Source organism: Coptis chinensis, chromosome 4 (genome assembly GCF_015680905.1).
Source record: "Coptis chinensis isolate HL-2020 chromosome 4, ASM1568090v1, whole genome shotgun sequence".
Taxonomy (NCBI): domain Eukaryota; kingdom Viridiplantae; phylum Streptophyta; class Magnoliopsida; order Ranunculales; family Ranunculaceae; genus Coptis; species Coptis chinensis.
Genome location: NC_141459.1, coordinates 108,332,938 through 108,352,554, shown reverse-complemented (window position 1 = coordinate 108,352,554; position 19,617 = coordinate 108,332,938). Strand labels below are relative to the sequence as shown.

The 19,617-nt window shown below is 34.8% G+C and overlaps 1 long non-coding RNA gene and 2 pseudogenes across 2 annotated transcripts; 2 read left to right on the top strand and 1 right to left on the bottom strand.

Annotated features, from left to right (window-relative positions):
• Positions 1 to 9: 9 nt before the first annotated feature.
• Positions 10 to 1,739, top strand: LOC147506935 (uncharacterized). The gene is made up of 2 exons (XR_015194032.1): positions 10 to 185; positions 354 to 1,739. It is a non-coding gene; the product is annotated as an uncharacterized LOC147506935 (long non-coding RNA).
• An 8,287-nt stretch (positions 1,740 to 10,026) lies between these two features.
• On the bottom strand, positions 10,027 to 15,772 carry LOC147506934 (protein TRIGALACTOSYLDIACYLGLYCEROL 4, chloroplastic-like; annotated as a pseudogene). Its single transcript, XR_015194031.1, has 5 exons — positions 15,615 to 15,772; positions 15,306 to 15,535; positions 12,388 to 12,769; positions 11,824 to 12,137; positions 10,027 to 10,453 (listed from the first exon to the last, which is right to left on the bottom strand). The product of XR_015194031.1 is annotated as a protein TRIGALACTOSYLDIACYLGLYCEROL 4, chloroplastic-like (transcript).
• Positions 15,773 to 17,012: 1,240 nt separating this feature from the next.
• LOC147506933 (enolase pseudogene) lies at positions 17,013 to 18,080 on the top strand (annotated as a pseudogene).
• Positions 18,081 to 19,617: the final 1,537 nt, after the last annotated feature.

Below are 19,617 nucleotides of genomic sequence, written 5' to 3'. Positions count from 1 at the left end.
TTGCGATATTTTACGATATTTTACGGTTTTCGTCATTGAAATTCATTTATGAGATGATGGATCCAATGGGCCGCGAAAAATTCCATTCGATTTGAAACTAATAAGGTCAAATTCATTAATTTCTGTTTCCTCGATCAAATGGCGTTTTTCTAAACCCTAAATAAGTTTCCGGGCAATCTCAAAAGGTAAGTAATCAAAACTTTTAAATTCAAATCTCTTGACGTTTCAGGGCTCTTATTGTAGACTTGTTTCCAATGAACTTTTATTGAGTTCTGCACTGTTAGAAGATTGTTTTTGTTTAACAGATCTTTCCGTAAGACTGTTGAGTGATTTTTTTCTTTTGATTCATGTAGCAAGTTCCGTAATGGAGGAAAACTTGGTGATGATGGAATGCAGGAAAAGTCTTGAAGAGACAATCTGCGATAAAAGGAGCAATTTGGTTGTGCCATATCTTGAGGACAATATCATCTTTGAAATTTTCAGGGGGATTTGCGCTTGCAAAATTAACAAATTGAGGTATGATTGCAAACAGTGGTACAACTTATTTAGCAGTTCCTATTTTATTGATGACCACCTTCGTCAGTCAAAACTTGGTTTGATGGCCATACCAACCAGTCTCCCCCTACACCGTAAATGGGGGCCCATGCATGTTGATCCTGATTTTGTACATGTTACGAATGAAAAGGTTTCCATTAAGTAGTTTAAGTATAACAAGGAAAAATTTTGTGAGAGGTACTTTGCAATGGTCTAGTATTGCTAGAAGATATATGTGCTACTGGAAATCTAAGCATTGCCAATCCTGCTACTGGTCAGCTGCTCAAACTGCCTCCTTGTACTCCAAAGTAAAAAGTGGATATTGTTCGGTGGAATCACATACTTTGATTGCAGTGGGGAATATAAAATAATCTCAGTTGTTATTCACAAAACTGGATGGTTTGGATGTGAAATGCTTGCTCTGGGTTCCAGTCGTGGAAATGGGTTGCTTCACCTTTTGAGTGCGTGGTAAGTGGTCCCTGTCGGAACGTGGTTGGCGTTTCTATTAAAGGAGTGTTTCATATTATGTTGTTTTCCATTCGAGGGTCTGTTCATACACTTTCTTTTGATACTGTTGAGGAGAAATTTTACAAGTCGAATTCCAAAATAATTGCTTGTTAAGAGTGGAAGTTTTACACGAAATTGAAGGTTGTCCTTCTGTTGTGGTGCCAAACTTTTGGGTACGAGGTTGCCAGTTTGATATATGGGTCTTGAAAGACTTGTGCACTGGAGAATGGGATAAACGATACACTATTAGTCTTACAATATATCGTGACAAATTTTCTGGGAAATTGGACTTTCCCTATATTGTTGGTGTTCTTAAAAATGGTAGATTCTTGATCCTAAAACGAGATAGCCTATGGGGAAAGTACTATAGTTATGATGTCCAGCGGCATCAGTTGAAATTTTTGAATCTTGACGAACGTTTGGAATATGTTTTCCGACCTCATGTTGAAAGCCTTGTCTCTTGCCGCAGACCATAGACCATCGTGTCACCCTCTATCTAGTATTTATTGCATTATTTTTTATCATTCCTGTTTTTTCATGTTATTTATGTTGAAGACTTGTATTTTGGGGTTTTGTTTATGATAAATTTGAGTCATGCGAGAAAATGTTTTCAAGTATATATGTTATGTAACACTATTGCGATCACACCTACGTTTGATTTGGTGATGTAATATAGGAATGAGACAATAAGGGTGTAAGTTGTTCTAGTCATTTAGGGGTAGGGGTAGGGGTAGGGGTCCCGTTAACAACCTCTTTGCATTAAAAAAAAAGATTACTTAATGTTTAGTGTCTAAAGGTTTTTAGGGTTTAGGCTTAGGGTCTAGTTTATTGAGATTTAGAGTTTATGGTTTAGGTTTAGGGTCTAGTTATAGGGATTTAGGGTTTAGCGTTTAGCGTTTAGAGGTTTGGGCTCTAGGCTTAAGAGATCTTTCCGTAAGACTGTTGAGTGATTTTTTTCTTTTTTTTCCTTTGATTCATGTAGCAAGTTCGGTAATGGAGGAAAACTTGGTGATGATGGAATGCATGAAAAGTCTTGAAGAGACAATCTGCGATAAAAGGAGCAATTTGGTTGTGAGATCTTGAGGACAATATCATCTTTGAAATTTGGGTTAACTAGTATTACCCCCCTACTAGATGAGCCCATTAGAATTTCCCCCCACTAGATGGCCAATTAGGGTCTTCCCCCCCCCCCCCCCACAACACACGGTCAACTTGGTTTTACTGTTAACTTTTAAGTCAAATGGCTGAAAATGACACAATTGCCCCCACCTAATTAAAATTGAATATTTTTTTTTGAAAACATTGAGGGCATTTGTGTCATTTTCAGTTGTTTGACTTGAAATTTAACGGTCAATCCAAGTTTACCGTGTGTTTAGGGGGGAGACCCTAATTGGCCATCTAGTGGGGGGAAATCCTAATTGGTTCATCTAATACTAGTTAACCCTTTCTTTTATTGTTCCTCATTTCCTTCTCCAGTACCTGCACTACTAGTGTAGCAACCACACACAACCTCACCTGACAAAACAACATCCTACAACAACACAACCAGTACAAAAGCCAAAACACCCCCACCCCACCCTCACAGCAACTAAAATGCTCAAGATTACAGACTTCATTTTCTTCAATGAACTCAATATTCTTCGGTTCATTGTAGTATTCTTATGTTTATCAAAGCAGAAGATAATAAAAGAGTACAAGAACTTGGTGAATAAGTTGTACGTATATATAAGAAATATATACTGAATTGGTGTCGACTTTATCATGAAGAAAAAGCGTACTGAAACGTATTGAGTGCTATGCGTTTATAAAAGAACAAGTGGTATTCCGAGTTTTGGCAAGGAATTCTTCTGGTCAGCGTGCCGTTTAAGTTTATATCTTTCCTCATTGGCCATGTTAGCTTAAACTGATTTCTGATTCTAGCATTAAGCATATAGTGGCTGCATCTAAGCTACGGAGAATCAATATTTTTCGACGTTTGTAGAAAAGTAGAACCACAAGAGTTGTTGGCATTGGTTGTATTGAATGTCAAAATCATACCAGCACCCGTAATTTGCAGACAAGAAGTTGGGAATTTGGTCCGTGAAGTGCTTGAGAACGAAGCATTCTCCCAAAGTACCACAGACAACATATGCACGCATAGCTCTCTATCAAAAACATTATAATTTGGTTACATTCACCTCATTTTCAGGTTACAGTATAATGGAAATAAAGAAAAGTGATGGAGGTGATTCTTAATTATTTGGGTCCTCAGTGTGTCATCAGTCTAAGATTCGTCCACAACAGATTCTCTGAAGTAGTGGTGATGCTTAACAAATAAATAAACTAAAAAATACGTATAAAACAAACAACACACAGATTCACTTAAGTAATTGAGGTGCCCTGTGACAGTACCCATTCCCTGCATCGTCTTCATGATTCAAATGTAAATGGTCCACTCAAGTAGCATCAGTTCGTAAAATTTATATGTTTCGTGCTGCTCCTTTTATGTAAAACCAAAAGGCTTCCAAGTTGACGTTTCAGAACGAATCAAGGGTAACACAATCGATAATTCAGTACTTAAAATCGTGGCATGGATGCCAGCTGATTCCTTCATTCTACAAAACTTTTAGGTGCAACTTGGTAGTGTCAGCAAATGTTTATTTTGAACTTGGCTAGATGTGATTGTTAATTCGGTAGTAATGCAGCCTACAAAACAAAATCATGCCCTGACGTACAAAACTTCGCTGTATAACAAGCAGAAGCTCACAACCCAAGTACTTAAACAAAATTTTAATTCTAGGCCAAGCAGTCATAGTAAATAAACCACAGTGCAACATCTACTATCTATATACTAAAACAGAGACTTTTAAAGGAGGATTTTCTCTCTCCTATGTGTCACTCTAATATGAGAGTTAGCTTTTTCTCTATCTTATATGGCACTATAATATGAAAGATAGTATTTTCTAATAGTCTACAATCCTACATACATGGAACCTCTTTGGAGAGTTTGAGTGTATTTCTAATTATTATATTTGGAGCTCTTTGGAGAGTTTGAATGTATTTCTAATTCTTATATTTGGAGAGTTTGAGTGTATTTTCAATTCTTATATATTTGATCAAATAAAAAAAAATTGCTAAAAAAATAGGTGATTTGTAGAATGTAATTTCATATTACGAATCAAACACTTTTATTGTTCTAATTTTTATATATTTGATCAAATAAAAAAATTGCTAAAAAATAAGTGATTTGTAGAAACTAATTCCATATTACAAATCATACAATTTTAGTGTCTATGAGACTATGATAAAGCACTGACTTATTTCGAATATATCTTTAACACGTAACAATTATACTAAAAATAACATCACAAAATATATAATAGAAAATGAAAAAAATAAATAATAACGACAAAGCAATAATGACAAATATTTTAAAATATGTATAATATTGAATGAAACTAACGTAAAAAAAACAATTAATGGGGAACAAAAAACTAGATGCAAATGTATCGAACTAACCTCAAATAATATTTAACGGAAAATCGGAAACTGGATGCAAATACAAGCATTAAACTAATCTTAAAAAGTAATTAATAGAAAATCGAATATAGATACAACTACATTAAACTAACCTCAAAGAATAATTAACAAAAATCAAAACTTGGATGCAAATACATCAAACTAACATTAAAAAATAATTGTCATAAAATCGAAACTGGATGCAAATACATTAAGCTAACCCTCAAAGATTAAATTAACGTAGGAAAATCGAAAACCCGAATACAAACTGCATTGAACTAACCTCAAAGAAAAATTAATTATAAATTAGAAACATAATGCAAATCGTGGAACTAATCTTAAAAAAATAATTAACGGAAATCGGAAACTATATGCAAATACAACTTTATCAAATAATAAACGAGAAATCGAACCTGGATGCAAATACATTAAATTAATCTCACGGAATAATTAACGGAAATCAAAAAGATGGATGCAAATGCATCGAACTGACCTGAAGAACAATTAACAGAAATTGGAATTGGATGCAAATGTATTAAACTAACCAAAAAAAAATAATTAACGATAAATCGAAACCTGGATGCAAATCGGCATTGAATTGATCTCAAAAATAAATAACAAGAATTGGAAATTGGATGCAACTGCATTAAACTAACCTCAAAATATAAATAACGGAAAATCAGAAACTGGATGCAAATGCATTGAACTAACCTCAAAACATAGTTGGGTTATATGTTGTGGAAATGTCTCGATAAATATAGTTTTGTATTTAAAATGGTGTATATCTTATCTCTTTTCATATTCAAGTAGCTTCAATATATATGAACTTCACTTTATTAGGCAATCTCACAAAACATCAATCAAACTTCTATTATTAAACAACAAAATGAAGTTGAAGGATTTTATCAAATGTAAGTTTTTTTTTTAATGGAGAGTGAGGTTTTCACGTTATAAGAAATTTGGTTTAGTGATCAATATAATATTAATATATAATAGTTCTGCATATTTGCAAATATTTTTCAGAATAATTAATATAACAACACCCGTTCGTAGATAATCTTTGAAGATCGATTCCACATAGTGAGTCATGCATAATTTAAAGAATAATTAATTGGAAATCGAAAACTGAATAATCTTCGATGATCCCACATAGTAAATTAAGCATAATGTACTTTTTATGTCATGTTTGCAATGACACTACAGATGGATCAGTAGAACTTGGTATTACACACCACATTAGATAATTATAAGGAAATCGAAAACTGGATTCAAATACATAACTGAGCTCAAAGAGTAATTAACGGGAAATTAGAAACTTTATACAAATTGCATTAAACTAACAACAGAGAATAATTAACGGGAAATTAGAAATTGGATGCAAATCTTTAAAAAATATTTAACGAAAAATTAGAAATGGTATGCAAATACATCAAACAAACCTCAAATAATAATTAATGGGAAACCAAAAACATGATGCAAATGCATTGAACTTAACTCAAAAAATAATAAACAAAAAATAAAAAATTGAATGCAACTGCATTGAACTAACCTCATAGAATAATTGGTGGGAAATTGGAAACTAAATGCAAATGCATTGAAATAACCTCAAAGAATAGTTAACGGGAAATCAGAAACCGGATATAATTGTATCGAACTAACCTCAAAGCATAAATAATTAGAAACTAGATGCAGATGCATTGAACTAACCTTAAAGAGTTATTAACGGGAAATTGGAAACTTGATCCAAATGCAATGAAGTAATCTCAAAGACTAATTAACGAAATATTGAAAAATGGATGAAACCGCACTGAACTAACCTAAATGAATAATTAACGGGAAATTATATATTTGATGTAACTGCATTGAACTAACCTCAAAAAATAATTAACGGGAAATCGGAAACTTGATGCAAATGCATTGAACTAATCTCAAAAAACAATTAGGATAAAATCGGAAATCGGATGCAACTGCATTGAACTAACCTCAAAGAATAATTAACGGAAAATCAAAAACTGGATGCAATTGCATTAAACTAAAATCAGATATTAACTAACGGAAAATAAAAAATTGGATGCAAATGCATTGAAATAACCTAAAAAAATAGTTAACTAGAAATCGAAAGTCGGATGTAACTGCATCGCACTGACCTCAAAGCATAAATGTCCACTTTTTTAGCATTCTCACATGAATAATTACGAGTAATTAGGAATCCAAAACGAAAGTGAATTTATAAAAACAGACCCTTACATATATGTAAACTGTATAGAAATTGTAAACTATCGAACTAACCTAGAAAAACAATTAATAGGAAATCGAAAACCGATACGGATGTATTAAACTAACCTCAAAAGAGTAATTAACGGAGATTGGAACATGGATGCAAATACAATGAACTAATCTCAAAAAATAATTAACGAAACATCGAAAATTGGATGCAACTGTACTGAATTAACCTTAATGAATAACTAACTGGAAATCATAAAGTGGATACAATTGCACTGAACTAACCTCAAATAATAATTAACATAAAATTGGAAACTTGATGCAACTGCATTGAACTAGCCTTAAAGAATAATTAATGAAAAATTAGAAACTGGATGCAACGTACTACATTAAACTAATCTTAAAGAATATATAATTAATGGAAAATCAAAAACTTTATGCAAATGCATTGAACTAATAACCCTAAAACATATTTGTATTATATGTAGAGAGAATAAATGTCTCGACAAATATAGTTTTGCATTTTAAATAGTATTTATTATAATCTTTTTTATTGTGATTGGGAATGTCTTGCTATTCAAGCAGCTTCAATATTATTTTGGCCACATTAGACATTCTCAAAAAACTTTAATCAAACTTATATTATTAAACCTAACAATAAAAAGAAGTCGATGAGTTTTATCAAGGTTTGGTGCTTCCTTTTTATAGAGAATGGTGCAAGAAATTTAAATGAGTAATTAATATAATTTTCATTTTTTCATAGTTATGCATAGTTGCTAATATTTTTTAGAATAATTTAATATAATGACACCCGTTCATAGGACACGTTCATGTGATAAATCTTTTCAAATGAGAGTAGTGTATTCTTTGATGATATGGAAATAATCAATCTGTTTTAGTGATTTGTACACATTAGTACATAAGCTGAATGGTGATGATTTACAGCTAAATCACCATAAATCTAATAAAACTATTATACAAACTATATTAAGTTTAAGATAATTCTATTTGAAAATTATGGATTAATATTCTAAACCATAAAGTGAAAAAGGTTATCTCAATTTAATCCTTTAGTTTCAAAGTACTTATACACCATAATCGCTGCTCATTAACATATTTCGGTTTATTTTCAATAAAAATATATTCTGATTCGAAAATTTACCGCTAAATCACTATAAATCTAAGAAAACTATTATACAAGCTATATCAAGTTTAAGATAATTCTATTTAAAAATTACGGATTAATATCCTAAACCACAAAGTGAATATGCTATCTCAATTTGATCCCTTAGTTTCCAAGTACTTATGCACCATAATCGCTGCTCATTAACGTATTTTGATTTATTTTTAATAAAAATATATTCTGATTCGAAAATTTGTGTGAGACATTTTGTAAAGCTTTTTCAGCACACAAAATATTTAATAGATCCCGGGCGTATGCCCGGGTCCAAAATCTAGTTGATAGACTGAAACTAAAGACACATTGGAAGAGAAAATGGAACTAACCAACTATAAGGTTAGACACATGAAACCTGCATCATATTAACATTAAGATACATGTAACACGCTCATGAGGACTCCTGCTAACCAGTTAATAGGGGATACAACCGGATCAAACTCTTAAGGATTGTTCATCATGGATGACCAACAAGCACATGATTTGTTATGTGGATCAGTTTAAGAACAACTTTCAAACGTGTTTTCTTCATATGTGACCTTTTGTTTATTACCACAGTATTGATTTTCATCTCAGAACTTGTCTAACTGTATCGAACTTAATTACACTTCAATACTACATGAAGCCTGAAGGCTGTTTTTTGTTCAATGCAAGAATTTCTGAAAAGTAGCGGTTGATTAGGTTAGGTATTACCTCCTTTAATAATCACAACAATGGGCGGGAGCATCTTACGAAAGAGGAAGTTGCTTTTCTAATCTGCTAGCCTGAGAGAAAGATGGAGGAGATAAAAAAAGAAAATAGGAGAGGTAGATGCCTACATATATTGCATGAACTAGAGAGAAGACAACAAAGAGAATATCGCGGAAACTTCTCAAGGGGCCTGGATTCCGTGAACCAAACACAGGACTGATTGGTGAGATCAACTTAGCTATTTAAAACTTAATCTAAGACATTCTATATCCCTAAAATCTCTTGTAACAGTTGTATTTAACACCATAAACGTGCTAACTGGTTTCAGATCATGGAGTTCTTGTAACAGTTGTATTTAACACCATAAACGTGCTAACTGGTTTCAGATCATGGAGTTCTAAGGGACATCTCCATAGGCGATTTTAGGAAGACTTTATGTAAAACTCGTTTATTTTCTTACATGTATTGGAGTTATACAAGGCCGAAACTAACTAAGGTCATATCCTCTTCTTCTCTCTCTTCTCTCCAAACTTTCTTCTTCATTAGCAATAATATGTTTTGACCACTGAAATTTCGGAGGTCGAGAACAGTTGCAAATAAGATCACATATATAAGCATTGAGTAAGATTCAGGTCCAAATGGCGTACATTACCAAACAAAAGAACAATAAAATCAGTAGTGTCCTAAAAAAAGTCCTAGGCAGCCGTCTACGCAGTCCTGACTAGGCACACATAACCTTTTCTTCTCTAATTCAGGAAGAGCAACAATCATGATATTCCTAAATCAAACTAAAATTTAGCTCCCCCAGTCAATTTGCATTTTGTTCTTTTTGCTCTTCTTCTAATAAACTCCTAATGACAAGATTTGATTTGTAAGTACTGTCTCAACCAAGGGAGTCTAATATCACTTTACTCACCACGAAGTCCTCTAGATAAGTTCATTAATCTTCCATATGTCATATAACAGCCAATACTATTGAAATATCATTCTAGCATGCTGAGTGAAGAAGTCAATATTATTAAAAAGCAACTAATTGCTAAGAGTCCTAACTGACTAGTTCATATATTTGTTTTCGTTTTAATTATGCAAAACTCTTGATTGGAGAGCTCTTGTGCCTTTTTAAGTATTTGTGTTTAAACTTCGAACTTCACGAAATGTTTGGTTGGAGAACTCCTATGCACTTTCAGGGAAAAGTGTATGTTTCTTCATTCTTGTAGCATTATATACACTTATACATAAAATCAACCGCCTAGTGCCTCGGTGGTCTAGGCGCTAGGCAACCATCCTGCCGCCTGACTACTGCCTAGCGCTTGTTAGAACATTGAAAATCAATAGGGCTTATATTGAACTACATGTAATTAGTGTGAATATAAGTACACTGAGATAATAAAAAGTAACTCATTAAAATGGTTCAGTCCCCAAGCACATTTAGGTGGTGCAGTTTTGTTCTAAGATTAGGTGGAACTGTTCCATCTCAGCAGCCAAAAAAGAGCAAAGGGCTAAGTCTTATGAACCCGAATGTCAATCAACTTACTTTTGAATGGATTAAAAAAAAATCATAAAAAAAAAACAACCATAAAAGCTTTGCTCCATTAGAATTGTACTTCAGCTTGAGAATTTTCAGAATTAGAATTCAAAAGGGCGGAGCTCAATCATCCCCTCTTTCCTCTTTGGAGAATACCAAGCTACAACTTTCCCCGAGCGTAGGAGTCTCAGAGAATAACTCAAGCTGTACATGACATCCTCAAAATGTGGGCCATGCTTCTCAGGTGTGGAACCAAGAGAAATCTTGGAATCAACGCGAAAGACGATTGGCCCTATAACCTGTCAATATGATCATACAAGTGATATATGATTAAGTTGTACACTTCCAGGGTTCCAGCAGAAGCAAAAGGTTATGCCTGATGATTACTATTTTCTGGTAAAAGTGATAACTACTAGGTATCAAACTTTGTTATATAACTACTATTTCATTGAATTTATGAAAGTTCATATTTGCTTTTAACAGAAAATGTTGAATTTCGAATTTCTTTGATTTCATCAACTTGAGTCTCTAAAATCTCAACGCTAGATAATCATTTAACAGTTTATTATGTACCACAATTGAATAATCCAGCAAAGTATCATGTGTGCTGTGAAAGTTAAGTGCAAAAAGTACTTTTAAGGCGCAACAGCCTCCTAGGTGAGGAGGTTGCCCCCCCCCCAAGTGAAGAAAAGGTGCCAAAAACTAGAAAATGTATTTATAAACTATTTCTGAATAGAAATACTTGTTAATGTAAGGAATTTCTTAATTTAAACATTATAAAGCATTGTATACTCTTAACTAATCACAATAAGTTTTAATTTGTGTTACCAAGAACGTTATTACAACTTTTGAACTCTTAAATAGTCTTCAACTACCAATTATCTGTTTGCCTATACCTTGAAGAAATAGTAGCAACCATAATGGTATCAATGGAAACTAAATTAAAACATGACAAAAGTACACGCATTACAAATTTAGGAATTCCCCTAAAAAATTAAAGTATCCAAAAAATTGTCATCCTTAAGTCTCTAGGATGTCACCCATCATCTATTCAACAAAAACATTAATGAAAATTTAGTGAATCTAGATGCAACTTGTTGACAAAGGCGTTGCCAAGGTGGGTGCCCCTACACACCAGTTGGAAAACCTAGCTCCTAGCCTCCTTTTGACAACATAGGGAGATGCCTAAGCCACGCTGATTCTGGTGTGTGTGTGTACTGAGGGTTGGGTGGGGGAGCTTCTTGACGATGCTTGTCTCATTATCAAAAGCTTGAGGGGTGTGTGGGGGAAGGTCTCCCCATTTTGTCTTATATGTAATTAACTTGGGTGAATTCAAACCAAATGGAGACCAAGATGATTCCAAAATAGAGAATCACTGTCACTGAATAAACAAGAAACTATACTACGCTTTGCTATTTAGAATGACATTAGGGACTAAACTGCTGTTCTTTTAACTGAATCCAACTAACAAGCAGACCTTTCATCTTTCAGGTCAGACACTCAACCAAAAGGATGTTTAGACCCAGTATATATTAATACTAATGCATAACTTCGTAACTGTAGCTATGTTAATGCTATTCAAATAGAAGGATATTTCCTGCAATGATCTGAACAATCCTCCACTTCACACAGAAAGTGCCGAGAAACAAAAGGGTACAAATTACAATACCTGCTGCGGCAAGATAACATTGAGCCTTGGAGGAGCGAGTGGATTTGCTTCTCTTTCTGTGTGAGAGCATTTGAAACTATATGGGCAGCTCCTTTTGCAAAAGCTGAAGCTGAACAAATGTCTAGACGAGTATCAACCGGAATCCCCATATGACTTCCTGAATTTCCCGTGCTGGAAAGTATAGCAAATGGAGCCAAAAGTCAGCATTAAACATTGCTTGGTGTAGGAACCTATAGACATTCCATCTTCTGATGGTGCCGAATTAACAACAGCTGACCTCTCCTTATCCCCAAACCATGCAGTACAGGTACCGCCTAATAATGTACAAAAGAAAACAATGAACAAAGATAAACGAAGAAAGTTTCAGGGAAAGCAACCAAATGCCGCACTAAACAATGAGCGTAAAAACTGAGACCACAACATAATGAACTTTAAAAACTTAACAGTAACTATGCAGAAAAATTGTTTAGAAATTTTTATAATCAAAGTAATGAATAAGAAAGGCAGCAACATTTCACAATAAGGAATAGGAGGAACTATACGAGCATAAGGAAGGAAAATTACCAAGGATTCCCGATATTGCAGCATGAGGTTCTTTGAGACGTACATCATAAGAAGGCCACAAAAATTTACCCTTCTCTGTCGTAATAATGGTATCTTTTGGTTTCTCCTCTTGTCTCCAAATGTCACTGCTCTTCTCATAAGAGAAGGCAGCTTTTGCACATATTCCAGGCATTAAAGCTAAAGGCGGGTCACCATTTATGGCATTAACAGCCTGCGGATGGCCGCTATTTTTGTTCACACCAAACCGGTATCTCAATCCAGAATCAGAAATGAGAGATGACATATCCAATGAGATCGACTCTGGCACATCCCAATATTTTCCGTAACGGTCAATGAAAAGCTCAGGCCATGCTGCTTCCAGTGTAATATCATGTTCAGGTAGCTGCATATTCAAGAAACTCTGAGAAACGATCTGGTAGATCTTTCATAAACAAGTACCTTACAGGAGTTAAGTAGCTCATAAGTCGTTAAAAGTTCCAAGAAACAATTATTTTATCTTTGCCTCAACACCACCACAAAAGTACATATAGAAAGAAATAAATTAATTAAAAGCGACTGATCATCCCATGGAGGATTAAAAGCGTCTTTTGGGTGTCATTTTTGGAATAAATACTTTATGGATTTGTTATAGTTTTTCTCCATAGCTTATTCTTGAAAACATATAGGATTTTCAAAAGACATACGATCAATCACCAAGGAGAGGAGACCACTTAAATATGATGAAGCAAATGAAAGCCTTGTTGCATGCAATTCAGAAGGAGGGATAAACAGCGGTAACTTCGTTAGTCTATGTATAGCTTTGACAAAGAGACTTGAAATGCCCTAGCTGATTTAGAGAAAGGACAAGACCTCTGACAGCTGCGAGGCAAGCTATGTAACAAGAATCAAAGAGAGAAATTGGAAGAGATATGGTGTAAGAGAAAGACAGCAACAGAAATATGCACAACAATTGAGTAGCAAGATGACAGATGTGTTATGATAAAAGACCTGATGAGTGATGACCAACAAAGTCGTCTATCTTTCTTCTCCAGAATACTCTGGATTTGATAAGTTTTCTTTCTTGGTTGTGAGGGGAAAAAGCGAGGAAATCCTAAGGTTACATGGTCCTAATACTATATGTTTTTTTTTTTTAAAAGTTCAAAGAAAAACTGGTTGACATTTTCTAACAACAGAACAGAATTTCATTATAGATGTAGGAAATACAAAGCATGCTTCCTTAGCAGCACACGAAGAAAGCCCTACAACCAAATTAAATGAATTACAAAATATTCCCATTATATATAAAAAATTCCTTAAATGTCAACCTCACTAAAAGCCTAATGAGAATTCCCTTTTGATTCTAGGATGATCCGGTGCATATCTCTCTCAGCATTGTCAAAAACGGCTATTCCTTTCCTTCCACAAAACCCATATGGACATCTCGGATTAGAACCTAAGTCACATTGACACAGATATGCGTGTCAGTTTCCGACATGGATACGGAGTGTCTGACTCCGGGACCTATATGAATAGGACATGGATACAGCTAACTATAAATAAAACTATTACTTTTTCATAGTTACACAAATAATTATGGGGCTCAAGACCTTAAAAAGCCTCCTTACAAATAAATAACTATGAAAGTGGCATATCATCGAGTTGTAACTATGTTAATAAATTATTTTATTAGTCTTTTAGAGTACAGAAAAAAATACTTTGAACTCGTATGCATAACGTGTCCGTGTTTCTGTGTGTCCGACACAGATTATTTTAAGAATATGAAGTTTTCATGTTACTAAGGCTAAAAAGGGACTGATAGTAACAACTGAAAATTGAATAATTGATGAATCATCCTTTTGTTCAGCTCTCCCTTCCTGGTAATATTTCCTGGACTTACTTGATAAATCTAACACATTTGACTAATATACCGACTTATTTTATATGGTGCTGAAATCATCTTTCCCCCATATTGGACTAAAAGCTACATATATTTCCAAAAACCTGCCCTTCCAAATGAAAGCATCTTCACGTACAATATAAATAGAAAAAAAAAATATATGAGCAAGGACATTTTCATTGGAACCACAATACATTTCACAAATGCTTGTGGCATACATGTTGAGCATTGCTAGTGAGTTACTACTAGCTGGTCAATGAATCCAAATATTTCTGCCAGTGAATGGAGGGTATTTCTGCGCATTAAATTATGTTATTTACACTTAGTGATATAGGTAAAAGAGCATAATCCCTTTCCCTATTGTGCTCCATTTTTGCTTTTGGACATAGTGAATTAGGTACGGCTAAATGATTTTAAATGACTTTTGCATACACCTATGTGTCGTGGACTTATGATCTTGCTTTATTATTGTCATTATTATCATTTTCTCTTTGCTATAATCATCTCATGGGGGTGTGTTATATCTGCATAGTTAGAAGCACCATAAGCAATTAGTAAAATGGTCCATCCAAATAATAAGTTACCCCTAGCGGCTAGTGTAAGTAAGCTCCCTACAAGGAAAGACAGGATATTTTGAAAGCTCGGGACTCAATTGAATGCACTTCTAGATCATTAATCGTGACTAATACCCGTGCTATAGTTTTAACAAGACAGCTAAAAGCCACAAACACAAATTGCTCACTAGCGCAGCATTAACCTCATGCCAAGGCCTTAAAGGGGTATGAAACAAAGACTGGGCGAGAATCAAGACATACGAGTTATGTGCCTTGCAATAAAAACTTAAAATAAGCTAATGGTGCTTCCGCTAATTGAATCTGACACACGGTCTGCTGGCTAAACTGAATATGTTCCTAGAATGTCCTATACAACAAAAGGAACGAAAGTATATAAAACATTCCTCCCAACATGACAAGGAAATAAAAAAAATATTAGAGAATAACCAAATATGCATACCATTATCAGTTCTATCTAGAAAACTTGCCTTGTGAAAAAACTTTGCCTTGGAGCGACGTCCCTTTCTCTCCCCATGCTGTTCTGTGCTTAGAAGTAATGATGATGCAGGAGCTATGGAAGGTTGGGTGCATAAGCCAAGTGCAAATAATGACTTATCAACGAAATGCCGGTAGTTCCAACTCAGCACCACCAAACAGTTCTGCTTTGATTGATGATATTAGTTTCTTGGGACGAAACTGACCAATTACTCCACACCACCTATCAAGTATCAAGAAAGAATTCAAGATAAGATGGCAAATTTAAGCACAAACAAAGAGTTGCAAATAACAGTACATACCAATTATTAGTAGAAGGTCTAAGCAAGAGAGACTGGAGTAGAAAAGAACCAAGTTCCATCTTAGCAGGAATGATACCAAGAGGGAACCCATTACTCAACAGTGAGAGCTGTTGAGTTCTGAGAGCTCGGCTAGCTTTGGAGTGTTTGTGGTGATGATATATTTAAGTCCCAGAATGTTGAGTCCATTGCCAGTCTCTCTCTCTCTCTCTCTCTCTCTCTCTCTCTCTCTCTCATCTGTGTTGTTTGAAGTGAGTGTGGCTGTTTACTTAATGTTGTCTAAAGGGGAAGGGTTTGTGTGGGTTTATCAGTTCAGAGTTCAGACCCACCCTTGAATTTGAATGGACCAGGACCCAACCCATGTGGTTTCGCCCAATTGGGTGTTAATGGGAATAGCGTGGTTGGTCCTAGGAGATTAGTTGTCCAGAGTGTTGATGTGATTCCAATTGCTGTTATACATCTTTATCGATGAAAAAAATGATGTAAAAAGTTGTTGGGATACATCTACAATTGAAGGAGCAACAAGCTTAAGATGTGGATGCATAATGTGATTGGTTTGTCGGTTTCCTAAGATTATCACCAAGAGACTGATTCATGTTGTTTCAAAACTCATAACTAAGATTATCACCAAGAGACTATCTATCTTGTGTAGCTTCAAAAATCATATTACTGGAACAGTGTGGCTTTATCCCAGCTGAGATCATACATTCTTGTATTGGAATTTGGTTTAGCATCTGGTATAATGAAAAACATGAGAGAGAAAATACGTTGTTCGTTGGTTAGATGGGATTCCGGAATGTCTATCAATCTAATAGGAGGAACAAGTTAACTAACCAAAAAAAAAGAGATCCGTCCGAGCGTTTTTATAATAAAATAAGGAAAATGGGAGAAACAATTAAAAACATTAAAGCTAGACAAATATTTGATAGCCGTGGAAACCCTGTGTTGTTGAAGTGGACCTTTTTCTTTATGATATGGAACTCTAGCAAGAGCTGTTGTTCCAAGTGGTGCTTCAACTGGTATTTATGACCTTTGGAATTAAGAGATGGGGGATCATATTACCTTGGGAAAGGTTCTCTATGGTTCCCAATGCAAGTGAGTATGATGAGAAATTGAGAGTTTTCACCCCTTTGGAGAAAAAAACCCTTGCGCAGTGCAAGGGTGACAAAGTCGGTGACTTCTAACTAAGTCATAATGAGAGTAGCACTTGCTACCGAGATTTTCACTGAGTTGTGAGCTTTGGACGGAATGTTTTATTCCGTCTCGTGTGTTTTTTTTTTTTTTTGTTGGTCCCGCATGTTTTTTCGATTTTTTTTTAATTTCGGACAGGATGTTTCATTCCGTCTGAGTCATTTTTTTGATTTTTACATTCAGACGGAATCAAACATTCCGTCCGAGACTCCGAGGTTTAAAGTCACCTCTTCATTCACCTCTGCATTGGGCAACATTTTCTTGTTTTTCACCACAAAGTAACAAAGAGAGAAATAGAGGGGAAATAGTCCTACGTGGAGGTGAAAAAAAGTTGTCTGCATTGGGAATGCTCTTATGGAGAATGTAAATGCAAATGTTGGGCCTGCATTGATTGGGAAGGGTCCAACCAAGTAGACTGAGATTGACAACTTCATGGTACAACAGTTCAATGGAACAAACAATGAGTGGGGTTGGTGCAAGCAGAAGGTTGGTGCAAATGCAATTTTGGCTCTGTCTACTACTCTATGTAAAACAGGAGCTACTGTGATTAAGATCCCTTTCTACAAGTACATGGCCAATCTTGCTGGTAACAAGAATTTACTGCTGCATGTACCAGCATTCAACGTCATCAATGGAGGTTCACATGCAGGCAATAAGACGGCAATGCCTGAGTTTATGATTCTTCCCATGAGGGCATCTTCTTTTAAGGAGGCAATGATCAAGAAGAAGTATGGTAAAGATGTTATCAAGAAGAAGTATGGTAAAGATGCTACTAATGTTAGTACTGAAGGTGGTTTTGCTCATAATTTTCAAGAAAGCAAAGAGGGTCTTGAACTGCTAAAAACAAAGGCTGGATATACTGGAAAAGTTGTGATTGGGAGAGATGGATGTCGCTGCTTCTGAGTTTTATGATAGAAGGGATAAAACTTATGGTTTGAATTTCAAAGAAGAGAAAAACGATAGGTCACAAAAAATATCAGGGGACAGTTTGAAGAATGTTTACAAGTCCTTTGTGGAAGATTTACCTTATTGTATCTATTGAAGACCCATTTGATCAAGATGATTGGGAACACTGCCTAGTTAACTTGTGAGATGAAGCGCCAAGTACAAATTGTCAGGGATGATCTACCTGTTACCAGTCCTAAGCGTGTGGATAAGGCAATCAAGGAGAACACCTGCAATGCCCTTCTTCTGAAGGTTAATCAAATTGGTATGGGGTGTGATGGGAAGCCATAACAATGGAGAAACTGAGGAGGATACGTTTATTGCAGACCTTTATGTTGGTTTGCCCACGGGCCAAATCAAGACCGGCTCCATGCAGCTCCATCTCGCTGCCTATTTTCCTTTCTCACATAAAGAATACTCGAGTCTTATTGTCTCTCTGACAACTATGTTATTTCTTACTGCACGCTATTTATTTTAGTAGTTCCCTGTTATTGAGATTATTTGAAATTATAATATTTGGTGAAGTTTGCTAGTGTCAGTTAATATTTTTTAATAGACCTTTGAGAATTCAAAGAATATTGCTACAAGTTGGTGCATATCCAGGACTATGAACTCTTTTGAGTTAACATCGTTAATTTGGGGGTTTGGTTAGAGTTGATACCTGTTATACTTCTTGTTTTTGTGTTGCATAAAGGACAAAGTGTTCGTGGATTAATTGCAATTGGACCTGTTTGAGGTGCTTAATTATATCTTGAATGCTTTGAAAACGTACCACTGCCTTCTTTTGACTTGCTTCATATGTTTTTTTTTTCCCTTTAGTGTTTGCTTTTTTTCTTCCTTTGTAATGTAAAGTTGTAAACCAAGTTTATAAAGTCAAATTTGTGTAGTGAGTTTACTGCGAGTAGCTAGCTTCAGTTATAGTTGGCGATATTTGGCTACTAAAATGGGAGCAAACCTATGAAACCACAAGGCACAAGCAATATCAAATTCACTTCTTTACCAAAATAAAATAATAATAAATTTAGTTTATCAAATCATGTAGATTAAAGGAGTCAACATATTGTTGATTATTAGCATCAATAGATTTTGATATTTGTTATGGTTGGCAATACTTTCTTTGAGTATTATGGCTTTCCAAGTCTCTAAGTGATAGTTTTGTTATTGGTGGTTGCTATTGACCCTTTCGACACCCTTTGGTGGCTGCCACAGAGGCACAGACTACTTGAAATGGCTTATGAATGGCACCATTTGGTCTTCTACTTTTTCGAATTCTGTGTCTTTGGAATGTAAAACATCAATTTTTCTCAAGTTTTGGAATGTAAAACATCAAGCTTCATGGTTCATTGTTATTTTGGTATAAGTTTTCTTTGGTCTGTTGTTATTTTAATTTTCAAATGAGACAATTTTTAAATTTCATTCTATTCCCATTTGAAAATGGTCCACATCCATTGAATCGTCTAGTAAGTTTTCAACTTTATTAGGGTTAAATTTATTGTTATATTCTTTCCAAAAGATATTGTTATATATTCGAATCAAGGTTCTGATCGGGTCCGAGTTAGATTGTTGTTTATGTTTTTATTTAGTTGTTTTGGTTTATTTTATTTTTTATTTTGGGTTTTGATATACTTTTTTTCCAGATGGTTTTGGGAGGGGAAGTAGGGAGGTGATAGCAATATAATAGTAAAAAAGTTAAAAAACAAATTTGGGGTGGTCACTACCTTCTTGCTCTGAATCGTCTAGTGGCAGGGGGGGGTATTGATCCACATGATGATTTTCTTGACACTCCAATAGAGAATACCAAAATCGTGGAAATTTGAACAAAGCTCAAAATGAAGAAGTGCATGATTGTCCTGCTCCAGCTCCAAAATAG